The 13529-nt window shown below is 34.2% G+C and overlaps 1 protein-coding gene across 1 annotated transcript in view; it reads right to left on the bottom strand.

Moving 5' to 3' along the window:
- Positions 1-13529, bottom strand: part of LOC124539347 (pikachurin-like) — a 229330-nt gene that overhangs the window by 135319 nt on the left and 80482 nt on the right. The window lies entirely within an intron of this gene.

The raw sequence follows: 13529 nt of genomic DNA, 5'->3' as shown, positions 1-13529 counted from the left end.
CCGCAATCATCGGTTTAAATGTATGCGTTCGAACCACTAGGTCATCTCGGCTCCCGTAATTACATTAGTGTATGTATTGTGTGTATAACGAGCGTATGTGGGCGTGTGTTTGTATTGAAGCGTGTTTGTATGAAAGTTATATTTTAGCGCAGTTCTATTCGTATGTGCCTTTATAATTTTTAAATTTAGAATTATGTATATTTTTTAGATGTAATAATGTATACACTGTTCCCGTTATGATTGGAAAATACCTCGAAGAAATGTACTTACTAACTATGGGAATGAAAAGGTTGACTGTGATTTTTATATTGACTCAAAAAACAATCGTCGTAACTTGAAAATGTTATTGTGATGACCATTGTTTATCAAATAAAACGTATTTATTGTTTAAATCGTTTGTTTCACTTTCCCCTTTTTCTGCTTCCTCCATCACGTGGAATGTTGATGCTTGATGTTAGTCTGATGATGTAAGTCTTGGAACACCAAAGCATCCCAAAAGGCCACTGAAAATATTTTTACTGGAGCAAGGAATATTGCCAAAACACTGTCTGTATCGCTTCAGTACTAAGACACGATTATTACTCCCTAAGGACGTATAACGCGGTTTTAGCTTAAAAAGGTTACAATCAGAGTTACATTCGCGTTTAAATATTAGAAACTAGCGACGCGCCCCGGCTTCGTACGGGTGTAATACTAAATATTCTACAGCGTTTGTTTATTTACGACACCACATTAGAAACATCGAAAATTATCACTGTTTTTTTACTATGTGTCCATCTATTATACACAAAAACTTCTCGAATCACTATGTGTTAAAAAAAAGCCGCATCAAATATCTTTTTTTCTTTTTTATGGTATAGCATTTGGGTTACCTGATAGTAAGTGGTCACTATCACCCATAGACAATGACGCTGTAAGAAATATTAACTATTCCTTACATAGTCAATGTACCACCAACCTTGGGAACTAAGATGCTATGTCCTTTGTGCCTGTAGTAACACTGGCTCACTCACCCTTCAAACCGGAACACAACAATACTGCGTACTGTTGTTTAGCGGTAGAATATCTGATGAGTGGGTGGTACCTATCCAGACGGGCTTGCACAAAGCCCTACCACCAAGAAACGCATCTTGTCGTCATTTTAAAGATCTAAGCACACACAAGTACGGACAGCGGTAAGAGACTTTGTTTTATACTATGTAATTATGTCTACACGAGTTAAGACAACTTAAAAAAAAACTAATAGCTTAACAAAGATATAACTATAACACATCTCTACGTAGTATTTAAACAAAATTAGAAGGATTATCACATAACGATATTTGCCTACAAAATGTACATAAAAATTTCAGTAAATTTTCAACATTATCTGTATTATGCCAACACTGGCTCGAATGTTAGACGCCAAACTGCTATCGTTATTAAACTAAAAGTGTTACGAAATGCACTTTGGTTGAAAATTCTGTTAGCCTTTCATTTTTATAGTCTTCCCTTATATTTAGATATACTTAGATCATTATTAGTTATATCAACTTTATAATCGAAATCAGAATACATTAGAGCCAGGACACATTTTTTATGCTATTGGTTGGCGGACGAACATATGGCTAGCTGATGGTATGCGGTCACCACTGCCCATAGACCTCGACACGTTTCCCATAACTTTCATATTAATCATATTCTCTATATCGCCGACTATCTCGGCTAAAAACCATACTATTTACATTGTTAATTACGACTAGCAAAACGTACGAATAACAGCGAATTAAAATACAAGCAGAAACCAAACGCTAACGTCAGTAATTGTCACGTTTATGTATTAACGCGTACAAGGAATACACTCACACATGCGTATTTATTTTAGCCTTACAATTAACGTTTTATACGAGCACAAACAAAACGCTTAGAACGTCATAATTTATACTCACTGTGACTTAAGGGCGACAAAATAAATACGCCTGAACTAAGCTTATGATTCGAACGTGCTTAGATTAAACGAGACGTGAAAAGAAAACATATTTGTAATCGTAATAAGACGATGACATTTCTGAATGTGTGAAGATACTGTTTCTTAAGAACAAAACTAATGTCAGAAACTTTCTTACAATAACAAAACACCAACAACAACAGCCTGTAAATTCCCACTGTTGGGCTAAAGGCCTCCTCTCCCTTTGAGGAGAAGGTTTGGAACATATTCCACCACGCTGTTCCAATGCGGGTTGGTGGAATACACATGTGGCAGAATTTCTATGAAATTTGTCACATGTAGGTTTCCTCACGATGTTTTCCTTCACCACTGAGCACGAGATGAATTATAAAGACAAATTAAGCACATGAATTAGCGGTGCTTGCCTGGGTTTGAACCAATCATCGGTTAAGATGCACGTGTTCTAACCACTGGGCCATCTCGACTCAATTACTATATTATTAATATTTCTTACTATATTAGCGATTAATTGTTTGAATTTTTTTTGGTCACCTTTATTTTCTTTAATGTTTATATAATCCCTTATTAAAGTGGGCGGGTAGCGACTAGTCCTACATAGAAGAGTTAAACTTAAGATTTTCCCGATAGAAACGCTCAGAACACGTGGGTGGTCGTGAACGAACTTCAGAACGGAACTTTATAGTTCTCAAGTTATTAATAACTTTGCTAGACACAATACATAGTTCATGTTTTGTTCTATATAAATTATACAATTATTTTATTATTAAATAAATAACAAATCGCTTCGAAATAATTATTTTCGATCGTATTAAAATGGGATCGGGGATTTAGAGAACACGTAACCCTTTAGAGATAATTGTTTAATTGGTTTTAATTCCATTTCCCACAGTTTCTAAACTAGTTTTAAATGTATTTCATTTAAACAGATGATCAAATTTGGATTTTAAGCCACATTTGTCACCTAAATAAATCTTTAAATAACGCACTGTCTAGCACAAGATCTAAGACGTCATGTCTTCGTTGCTTCTGAAAAATAGCAAAATGACTAATTCTGAGAAAAAATAAAAAGAGTAACTACTGAGTTACTTGCTGGATCTTCTCGGTAGAATCTGCATTCCGAACTGGTGGTAGCTTCACTTAATATAGTCTTTTAAAAGACGATTCAAAAGTCTTTGCCAAAAGTTTCCTATAATAAACCAAAGTTAAGTTGATGCGGACTCTAATCTTTTCCATATCTTTATATGCCTCCAAAATGTGAAGAGAGACAGAACAAGAACAAGGGAAAGAATTAACGCGTTCAAAATGTGGTGCTGACGAAAAATGCTGATTATCAAGTGGACAGCTCGCCGCACAAACGAATTCATTCGGAACTAGCTAAAGATTAAGACACATTACTACTCAACGTGTACTTCGTTTCTTTAGCCATGGTCTACGCAGGAGGATAGCCTGGACAAACTTATAATTGTTGGCCCCGTGGAGGGGAAGAGAGGTAGAGAAAGAGCGTCGTCCCGGTGGATAGATACAGTAAAGGGCGTCTACAGGATCCAGTGCCCAGACTTGCGTACGAACGGCACAGAATAGGAATGACTGGAGGAAGGTGGTACGAAGTGAACAGGAGAGCCACACGCATGGTGGTCACGACCCTCAGTATAGAGGTAACGACTGGGTAGAAGAAGAAGATACCATTCCAATCCAATCCATCAGCCCATTTCCGTCCACTGGTGGACATAGGCCTCTCCAATTGCACGCCACTGATATCGTTCTTGGGCAACTCGCATCCAGCTCCTGCCTGCCGCCTTGGGTAAATCGTCACTCCACCGTGCCCGAGGACGTCCTACACTACGTTTGTCGTGACGCGGTCTCCACTCTAGAACACGTTTCCCCCAACGGTTATCAAAAAAATGATAACAAAATGAAGATACCAGGTAAAACAAAAAAATGATGATTTTTAATGCAAGAAGAAACGAAATGTCTGTCGATTCTGAAATCTTTCCAATGATGTAGTGAGTAAACAATTAGAACTGAAAACCTTTTGTACAATTCTGAAGTGGAAATACTTCAACCAATGAATAATAAAGGATGTTTAGCAATAAGTCATGCAGAGAGAAGGTGTTTTGTTCCTAACTAGTTTGCAGACAACATTCTAGTTGGTTCCGTACTGTTTTGTGCGATTACCGCCACCCCATTAATGTTTCGTGTTGGCATACGTTGCCTGTGATTACGTAATTAGACGTAGGATCACTTAAGACCCGGCTTAGTTACATAGAATTTCGAAGCAAGGACCGTAGACTTGTTGTGGAGGATTAAACTTATGTTCAATGTATTCCTTAATAGATAAATTCAAGATATTTACTTGTATTTAAGTTTCTATTATAATAAAGGTTGCGTTCAGGTTAATTGGATTTATGTACAAAGTTATTTATAGCTAAAAGATAAATTAATAGTAAATAAACAAGTCTGTATACCTATACAAAATGTCGTTTCTATTTTGTTAACCGTTAAAGAGTTACTGCGTAGGCGTAGCCATTTTGATTAGGCAGTATACCAATCTGCCTTGTCAAAATAAAAAAAATGTTTTGTTATTATCTAAAAAGGTAATATCAAAGGTAAGGTTCATTTACAAATATTTCATACAGACGAAATTTAATGTTCGTGTATAATTTAATTGTTGATAAAGCTTTGATCCAACAGTACCTACATAAAATCCCAAAATTCATGACATCAGTATTCTGTTAATGTTTTAAAATTTTAATGTATTAATGTAATTAAAATGCTCTCATTGGTTAATTGACTGGTTTATAAGACCTATGATCTCAAAATATTTATACTAAGAATTAAATATTATACTAAGAAATCTAATAAAATATTTTTCTTTATAAATATTTTTTATATGCTTTGATGTTAAATACCAGTTCTATTATTTTGTTCTTATATTTTAGTATTTTACTACCTAGAAAACACCAATGACATATGTTATAAGGCCAGAAATAGAATACTGAACTTCAAGATATGCAGCAGTGTAACCTTAGCCTCGAGACCAACGAGATAAGCTGTAATTGATGTAGCTACTTACAAATACAAAACTTACTAATTAGCTTCTAAAAGAGTAACCCTACACAGGGCGACTCAGTTATCACAAATGAATAAAAGAATAATACTATCAGCTTACATTGCATAAAACTTACTTTTATATATAGATATATGTAGTTAAATTTGCCGATGCTCCAAGCTGTGTAGTACTATACTAGTGTGCGTGTAGTAAGTGTCAAGCACTTTTTACCTCGTTTTCAGCTTTGACCGTCTATCTAGACATTTAAATCAAATACCGTAAGTAGTAGTTTTAATTCCATACACAAAATGTCATTAAATCCGGAACATAGATCAGACAGGACATTTAATATAATTGCTTTTGGCCAGAATCCAGGGAACTATTGGAACGTTCTCATTTGTGCCTAACTTACAAGTCTATTAAGAACTCTAGACGAGAGCAGGGGTCAAGTATTGCCCTAAAAATCAATGATGCTTCAAGCGACGGCTTTGAGGGGATAACGTCGATAAATAGGACAAAAAGATCGTTACGACCGTTATTGGTTTTTATATACATTAATCTTATTATGCCCATATGGGTACGTGATATTTTATCCTTAGGATAGTTTTAGAATGAATGTGGATAAGTATAATTAACAATTAGGATCGAGAAGATATTTCATATCGACTGTACGAAGACAACATAAAATATATTTCTTTTCTTAGAATAGTGGATATTCTAAGTAATATCGAAAATAGACAATGTTATCAATAACAATAGCGATCCTTAAAGCTCATTATTCTCTTACTAATAATGTTTATTATTTAATTCAAATTTCGAATAGGATTCTTTTTTTTTATTTCCACCATTGAGGTCTTTTATTGATAAGTCCTGGCTGGTTATGATGGCTCTTTTTTTTTAAATAACTTGGCAGAGGTTCTTGACTTTTTATACGAAACAATACAAGTCTAAGCATCTGGATGTCATCGATGTAAAGTGAGCGTAAAACCCCCTGCCTCCCCCCGCCCACACTCCTAGTCGTTGTCTGCTCTTGGCATTAAATAGGAAAGTGTGGTGAAATGGACCGCCTTTTACGTTTAGTCTTAGTACTGTCAGTATAAAATGTTCATTCTAGGTTTCAAGTAATTAGAAACTATTTAAATGAATATTTTATATATTTTCTTAAAAAGTACGACTAGATGGTTCTATGGATAGAATGCCTATATCTTTACCGATGAATGCTGATTCAAACCCAGGCAAGCTTTATTGAATTTTTATTTGCCTAATTTGTTTTTATGATTCATCTTGTGTCTGGTGGTGAAGAAAAACATCGTGATGAAATCTACATCTGCCACATATGAATACCAACCCGCATTGGAGCAGCGTGGAAAATGCCCCTAACCTACTCTTCAAAGGAGCGGAGCCTATCAGTGGGAAATTTAACACTGAAAATATATGTCCTGTGAAACAATGGTCCAATCTGGCAACTATATTTTGAACCAGTTCTACACAACTGATAGTGCTAAAATTTTGCACGCACTTTTGGCGAAGATAGGTAACCTGTCTAATATACTAAATATCATAAATTAATTGTAATTATCCATCATTCTTTAGGAATAAATATGTTTGTATTTAAAAATATTTCTGCTTCTATAACGCTGAATGAACTAGTTGAGATTTAATGGCATTGGTTCATCGAAATCTCTGTGTAGTTCTACTATCCAATAAGTGCTTTTGCTGCCATCGAAAAAGCAGCATTGTTTCCTGAGGAGCAATCCAATAGTTTTGTTTGTAGTATTATAATCACAGTTTTGGAATATGGATACAATATCTCCTCTGACCAAGTGCCATGTGCCCAAACTTGATTGACTACTTTTGTTTGTATTTTTGTCGTTACAAACTGTAAAAACTCTTATGGGGTAAGCCGAATCAATGCATGTATTACCATCGGTAAGGAATGTTGTTCAAATAGCTGTACTTATTTTTAAATATGATGTTTAAGTCTGGCTGGCGTGACGTCATCATACAAAAATTAACACGCTCTATTTCATACTATCTTATGTACATCCAGCGTCTAACTTATTCTACATACAATAAAATTATAGTGTCTGTTTGTAATATTAAAGTAACTGCTTTTTATTAAATGCATATCACGATTATATTATAATACAATTTTTGCCGGACTGTCTGTTTGTTCCAAATAATCTTTAGCACGGCTAGACCGATTTTGACGGGTCTTCCACTGGAAAATGGCTGATATAGTTAAGAGTAAATAAGGCAATAATAAAACTTGTAAAAAAGTCGTAGGCACATCTACGAGTAAAATTATTGGTTTTCGTAAGTCCTTGGCAAATTGAGAGATTGCCGTCCCTCAAAACTTTTATATGTCACTCTGATTATAGACAGCTCTGGTAGTCCTATAAGGTTGGAATACCTCATGTCCTATGCCTTGCACTACACTACTGTTAGTCTACTAAATATTCCCAGTTTTCTACTATCTACTCTCAGTAGATATTTGCCGCCGTAACCAAACTCGGACAGAAAATTATTTCATTAGGTTTAATCCGCTTAAACTAATATTATTTATTATTAACATAATATTTGTATTGTTAAACATGTAATTGGATCTCGTAACAAATCCAATATTACCTAATTTAATAACCAAATCTTGCTGAGTTATTGTATTTTAATATTTTTATTTTTACCAACAACAACAGCCTGTAAATTCCCACTGCTAGGCTAAAGGCCTCCTCTCCCTTTGAGGAGAAGATTTGGAACATATTCCACCACGCTGTTCCCATGCTTGTTGGTGGAATACAAATGTGGCAGAATTTCTATGAAATTTGTCATATGCAGGTTTCCTCACGATGTTTTCCTTCACCGCTGAGCACGAGATGAATTATAAAGACAAATTAAGCACATGAATCAGCGGTGCTTGCCTGGGTTTAAACCCGCAATCATCGATTAAGATGCACACGTTCTTACCACTGGGCCATCTCGACTCTTATATTTATTTTTACCAATAAAACTATAAATTTAGACAGGAATTTTTACCAACGGCTATATTTCAATTTATTGATTCCTTGTTATAAGCTACTACTAGTAGAGCTTATAACCTCATTATGTAGAATCCCTTATAAATATTTTACATCAATACATCAAATCATTTCAGCAATCTGTGTATTGTAAAAAAGATAATAAAAATTCTGACAGTAACGAAACTACATACAAAGAGATGCACCGAAGGAATTTAATCTATAAAATATTTATACGCACATACATACAGACATACTTTACTCCCCAGTACGTATTGTCAGCGAGATCATATTATCTCAACTTTAGTTCTAAAAGTCTAGACGATCCAACATTTTATTATCATTTTTATATAGTTGCATAAACATAAAACATCCTTTACGTCATATGAAGGCTTTATACGCCTGCGTTTGAAGTTGAAATGGTTCTATGATTACAAATGCGCTGGCGTATCTTTTGTACGTCGCTTAGTAATAAATTATTCCATTTTTAAATTTGTAATGAAACGTTTTTTTTAAATTATTTGCTAGAAATTTCGAAACCTATGACAGATTTTGTTTTGATTTCAATTGTAAACTGCAAGTAACTCTCTACATTTGGGGCCAAAATGTTGGAAATTTATTTCAGGTAAGTATGTTGGAATTGGAGTTATTTCATATCAATTTACTTTCATTTTTTTACGTTTTTCATTATCTTTTCTTATACTCTAACTGGCCAGTAACATTTTCCGCACTTTTTTTTCAAAATGAGATCATAACCGATTTTTAATGTGGAGCTATTGATCCATAATCACTGGGACAAAAATCGACTTACGCTAATTAATACATACATATAAAACATGTAAACGATCATAATTAAATTATATATATTATGCTTTTGTTTCGTTTATTTTTCAAGCATATAAAATTTAAATAAGTACATTTATAACAGTTTCAAACTTACAAACGACTAATTAGAAATCACGCGTGTATTTTGAACGCACCTTTTTCTGTGTATCAAATGACTAAGCATATAATGTGACCGCAGAAGACGAATTAATGTCACAAGGTGCTAAATGAAATTGGCTTTCATAATACTTATAACACTGTGTGATTCATTAAAAGAGATTATCACAGTAAGTCGATATTCGACGTTTCAACAAGATTATAAGTTCCAATACTATATCAATTCTATAGTAATAACTTTGTAGGTTACGTAGAAGTTGGATACGCTTTGGTATTTATGTAAAACCATTTTATGATGAGTTCGTTATTATAGTATAATCTGTGTCCTGCAGTGTTACTCGGGTTTAATTTTCATTTTAACGGCTGAATCAGTTAGAACGTTTTTCCTGTTAGATACGACGCTGAGAGTCTTCCAAAGTTGACACCATCCTAATATACCAAAATAGTGTAGCTATCTTTTAAATTAAATTATTCCCAAACAATAAAAAAAAAAGATTAATCTTACAGGTCGTAAAAAAGCAACATGTATAGCATGTAAATTTCCCACTGCTGGGCTAAGGCCTCCTCACGATTTCTTTGTTTGTTTTGGTTTTGAAGCATATTCCACTGCGGGTTGGTGGATTTACATATTCAGAATTTCTTTGAAATTAGACGCATACAGGTTTCCTCACGATATCTTTCTTCATTGTCGAGCACAAGATGAATTATAAACAACCATCAAGCACTTAAAATTCAGTAGTGCTTGCTTGGTTTTGAACCCGCAATCATCGTTCAAGATGAACGCGTTTTAACTACTGGGCCATCTCGCCCCTAAGTCCTATAAAAAGTCTCCATCGAGTAGGAAAAAGGTCTAAATGAATCATCCCTTATTAATATACCTATGTATGTTTCGTATAGTTTCCTCTATTTATTGACGTTTATGGTTATTGCACCCCTCTTAAGTGTCGTAGCGTAAAGTTATATGGCCTCTAACCTTTCTCAATAAAGGAAATCAAACGCAATAATATTGTTTCAATACGGTCTCATTCATCACAATTATATCTATACAAATAATTTATATATATTTATATAAAGATGTAGTTTTGAAAAAATATTTGAACGAAAATTGAAAACAAATATCATTAGTCATATATATTTAATTTATAACATATAAAACCTTTTTACGAACACGAATAGAACTCGTTATAGTACGACACAACTTAGATGTAGCATCGGCAAATTTAATAAAACCGATTACTACCCAGTTACACAACCAATAGAAATAGCACACTATCGCGCCATTCGACGCTATTCGTCGGCATCGATTCTCGCGTCAATTCAACACGAGAAAGCAAATGCATGTAAATCGACGAATATATCAGGTCATATGATAGAAATAAAATAAATAATAAATGTTGGACAACATCAGATACATTACTCTGATCCCAATGTAAGTAGCTACAGCACTTGTGTTATGGGAAATCAGAAGTAACGACGGCACCACAAACACCCAGACCCAAGACAACATAGAAAACTAATGAATTATCTATATCGACTCGGCCAGGAATCGAACCAGTTACCTCGTAGTGGCGTACCCATTAACACCGGTGTACACACCACTCGACCACGGAGGTCGTCAAATATTAATAGATATTACGTTTGTGAAAAGATAATTTGGGATAGCGTACTTAATTCGGATGTGATCGGTTTTACGAATTTTGCCGATACTACATCTGAGTTGTATCGTACTATAACGTATGTGAGTTTAGCGTCTGTGTTTGACAATGGAGAGCAAAGACCCTTTGATTTCAATGCCCTGACATTTCCACAGTTGTTTCTCAAGTTTGTACGGCTTCGGTGTCATTTTGTTCCGATAGTGTATATTATAGCTATTCTGTATTTATTGTCTAAGCGTACACGAAATTGACGCTTATAACTTCAATTTAATTCAAAATTTATGAAGTTTCGGAGCTCAATGACTTATAAAAAATTAATATACAAATAAACCGTCGAAATGTGCTGCATGTCTTGGTATAAGTTTAATCTGTGGTTTAGGGGCTTTTAGGCATTACGAAATATATATATATTCCGATGCATATATACTTAACTTTCCAATTTTATATAACATATTTTTGGTTTAAAATAATATTCCTTAGTAGGGTATTTTCCTTAGTATTATTATTATACTGTTTAAATAGGCATGGATATACAAAAGAAAAAATAGAATATTTTGAATCAAGTGTCGAAACATGCACTGTTCGTATAGGTGTTAAAATCAACTATAACTATTTTAAATCTTCCCCTGTATTATAATAATAATAAAGATTCTTAATTAGGAAGCATAAGAACAGTAAAAAAATGTGTCAGTTTAAGAATTAAAAAAAAAGCAAAAAGTCCTAATCACACTTAGTAGCTGATTCTTTTCGCATTAATTTATTTATTTTTATTTGTTAGCATTACAGAAAAAATTATGAGGTGTCTTATGTTGAACGACTATATACGAAATGGTCGTCGTTTTTTTTGTATTGGCGGCTGATCTATCAATCTTCGTGTCAAATTGCCGTCCCACGGGATTATACGAGCGAGGGAGTAGAGGTTCACCTGTGTTTACAGTGATATACCGCGCAGTTAGCTCTTGAGATTAGTTTCCGTAGCCATAATTTGGCTTGGAAGTTTTGCGAAATATATATATGAGACAACATCACATATATTACTCTGATTCCAATGTAAGTAGCTAAAGCACTTGTGTTATGGAAAATCAGAAGTAACGATGGTACCACAAACACCCGGACAGCATAGAAAACTAATGATAATCTACATTGACTCGGCCGGGATTCGAATCCGGTACCTCAGAACGGCGTACCCATGAAAACCGGTGTACACACCACTCGACCACGGAGATCGTCAAAAAATAACGCTGTATCTTAAATATCAGACTTACCAATAATCCTTCATTAACTAGATTAGAAATTGAGAATTCGAAGATATTTGTATAAAAATCTCATGTAAATTGATTTTAGACCGATTGGTAGGTAAATACTGAAACTATTTTTATGGTAACTTCAAGTACTTTTTGCTATAAGCAATAGGATTAGTTTACGTATAGTAGAGTTCGTAGAACTCAAAGATATAACTTTGAGTTCATAATACTTTACGAGGCATTTCGAGCTAAACAAGGTATAGGTACATCGAATATAGGTAACACATAGATCTACATTACCTTGAACAAATTGCCGAAATAAGTTTAACAAATATTAATAAAAGATTTATCAATCTTACGTTCGTGAGAACCCACCTTTACAAGAATAACAGAGAGATTTTAAATAAATCACTCCAATTACGAATTTCAGCAACAGTTCCATTTCAAACGCAAATTACATGGATAGGCTATTAATTTCGTAGTAATTAAGTTATGACGTCACCTCGTTACCCAACTTCCAAATGATGATTGCAGGGTGTGAAAGAGTTACCGTCTAAATAACTTGTTAAGTAAACTGACTCTTCATTTAGAAGTCGAATTTGTGACAATTATGTTTGATGCGATTTCTTTGGAACGTAGGTAGGCTGTTTTTTTTTCAATTGATAATATACGAAAAGATGAGATGGCCCAGTGGTTAGAACGCGTGCATCTTAACTGATGATTTCGAGTTCAAACCCGTTTATATATATGTGTGCTTAATTTGTGTTAATAATTCATCTCGTAAAACATCGTGAGGAAACCTGCGTATGTCTAATTTCATCAAAATTCAGCCACATGTGCATTCCACCAACCCGCATTGGAACATCGTCGTGGAATATGTTCCAAACCATTTCCTTAATTGAAGAGGAGGCCTTAGCCCAGTAGCGGGAAATTTACCAGGCTGTTACTTTATTTTTTATATGAAAACTGATGGCACCTGTAATTTTTTTACTAAAAATATGACCAATTTTACATTTATGTTTATTAGGTAGGTTTAACTGTCTGCTGAATACCAATTTTGGGCGAGTCAATAAATGACGAAAATATCGTAACACCATTGTTTGGCTCATTACAAAAAGGAGGATTTTTAAAAAGTAACATAGAAGATTTTTACTAAGCTGTTCTAGAAGATACATTGTTTGGTAAATCATAGTCATGTTCACTATAGTTATTAGATAATAAGAAAATAACGGAGACACGTGACATTAATGACCAACGGGTTTGAAATGTCTGTCTATCTAAGACCCTAGAGTGTAGCCCCTACCAAAATCGGTTCTATTGAACACAATTTTTTGTATCCGTACCCAAAACCAATTTTTTTTATAGATGTGTGTCTATAAAAGTTGAGAAAATAATTAATTTTTTTTTTTTTTATATTTATCCGTTAAATAGAGTGTTCATATTAGATAATTAAGAAAACTTGGCGTTGGAACGCTGACGCCGCATCCTGAATTTGAGCGCTGAATTCGGACCCGGCCGCTTGACAGCATATTGCGATTTGACAGCTACACTTGGCACTTACTCAATGTTAGGTATTTTATTAGACAAGCTGTGCCCACGACCTTGTACGCGTTTGATTTTAATAAAAAAAATATTATTGAAGCCGTATTCCTTATTATATCAATTATCAATGAAAGT

Source organism: Vanessa cardui, chromosome 22 (genome assembly GCF_905220365.1).
Source record: "Vanessa cardui chromosome 22, ilVanCard2.1, whole genome shotgun sequence".
Lineage (NCBI taxonomy): Eukaryota > Metazoa > Arthropoda > Insecta > Lepidoptera > Nymphalidae > Vanessa > Vanessa cardui.
The sequence above is the reverse complement of the archived record's forward strand: the minus strand, read 5'-3'. Positions and strand labels throughout refer to the sequence as shown.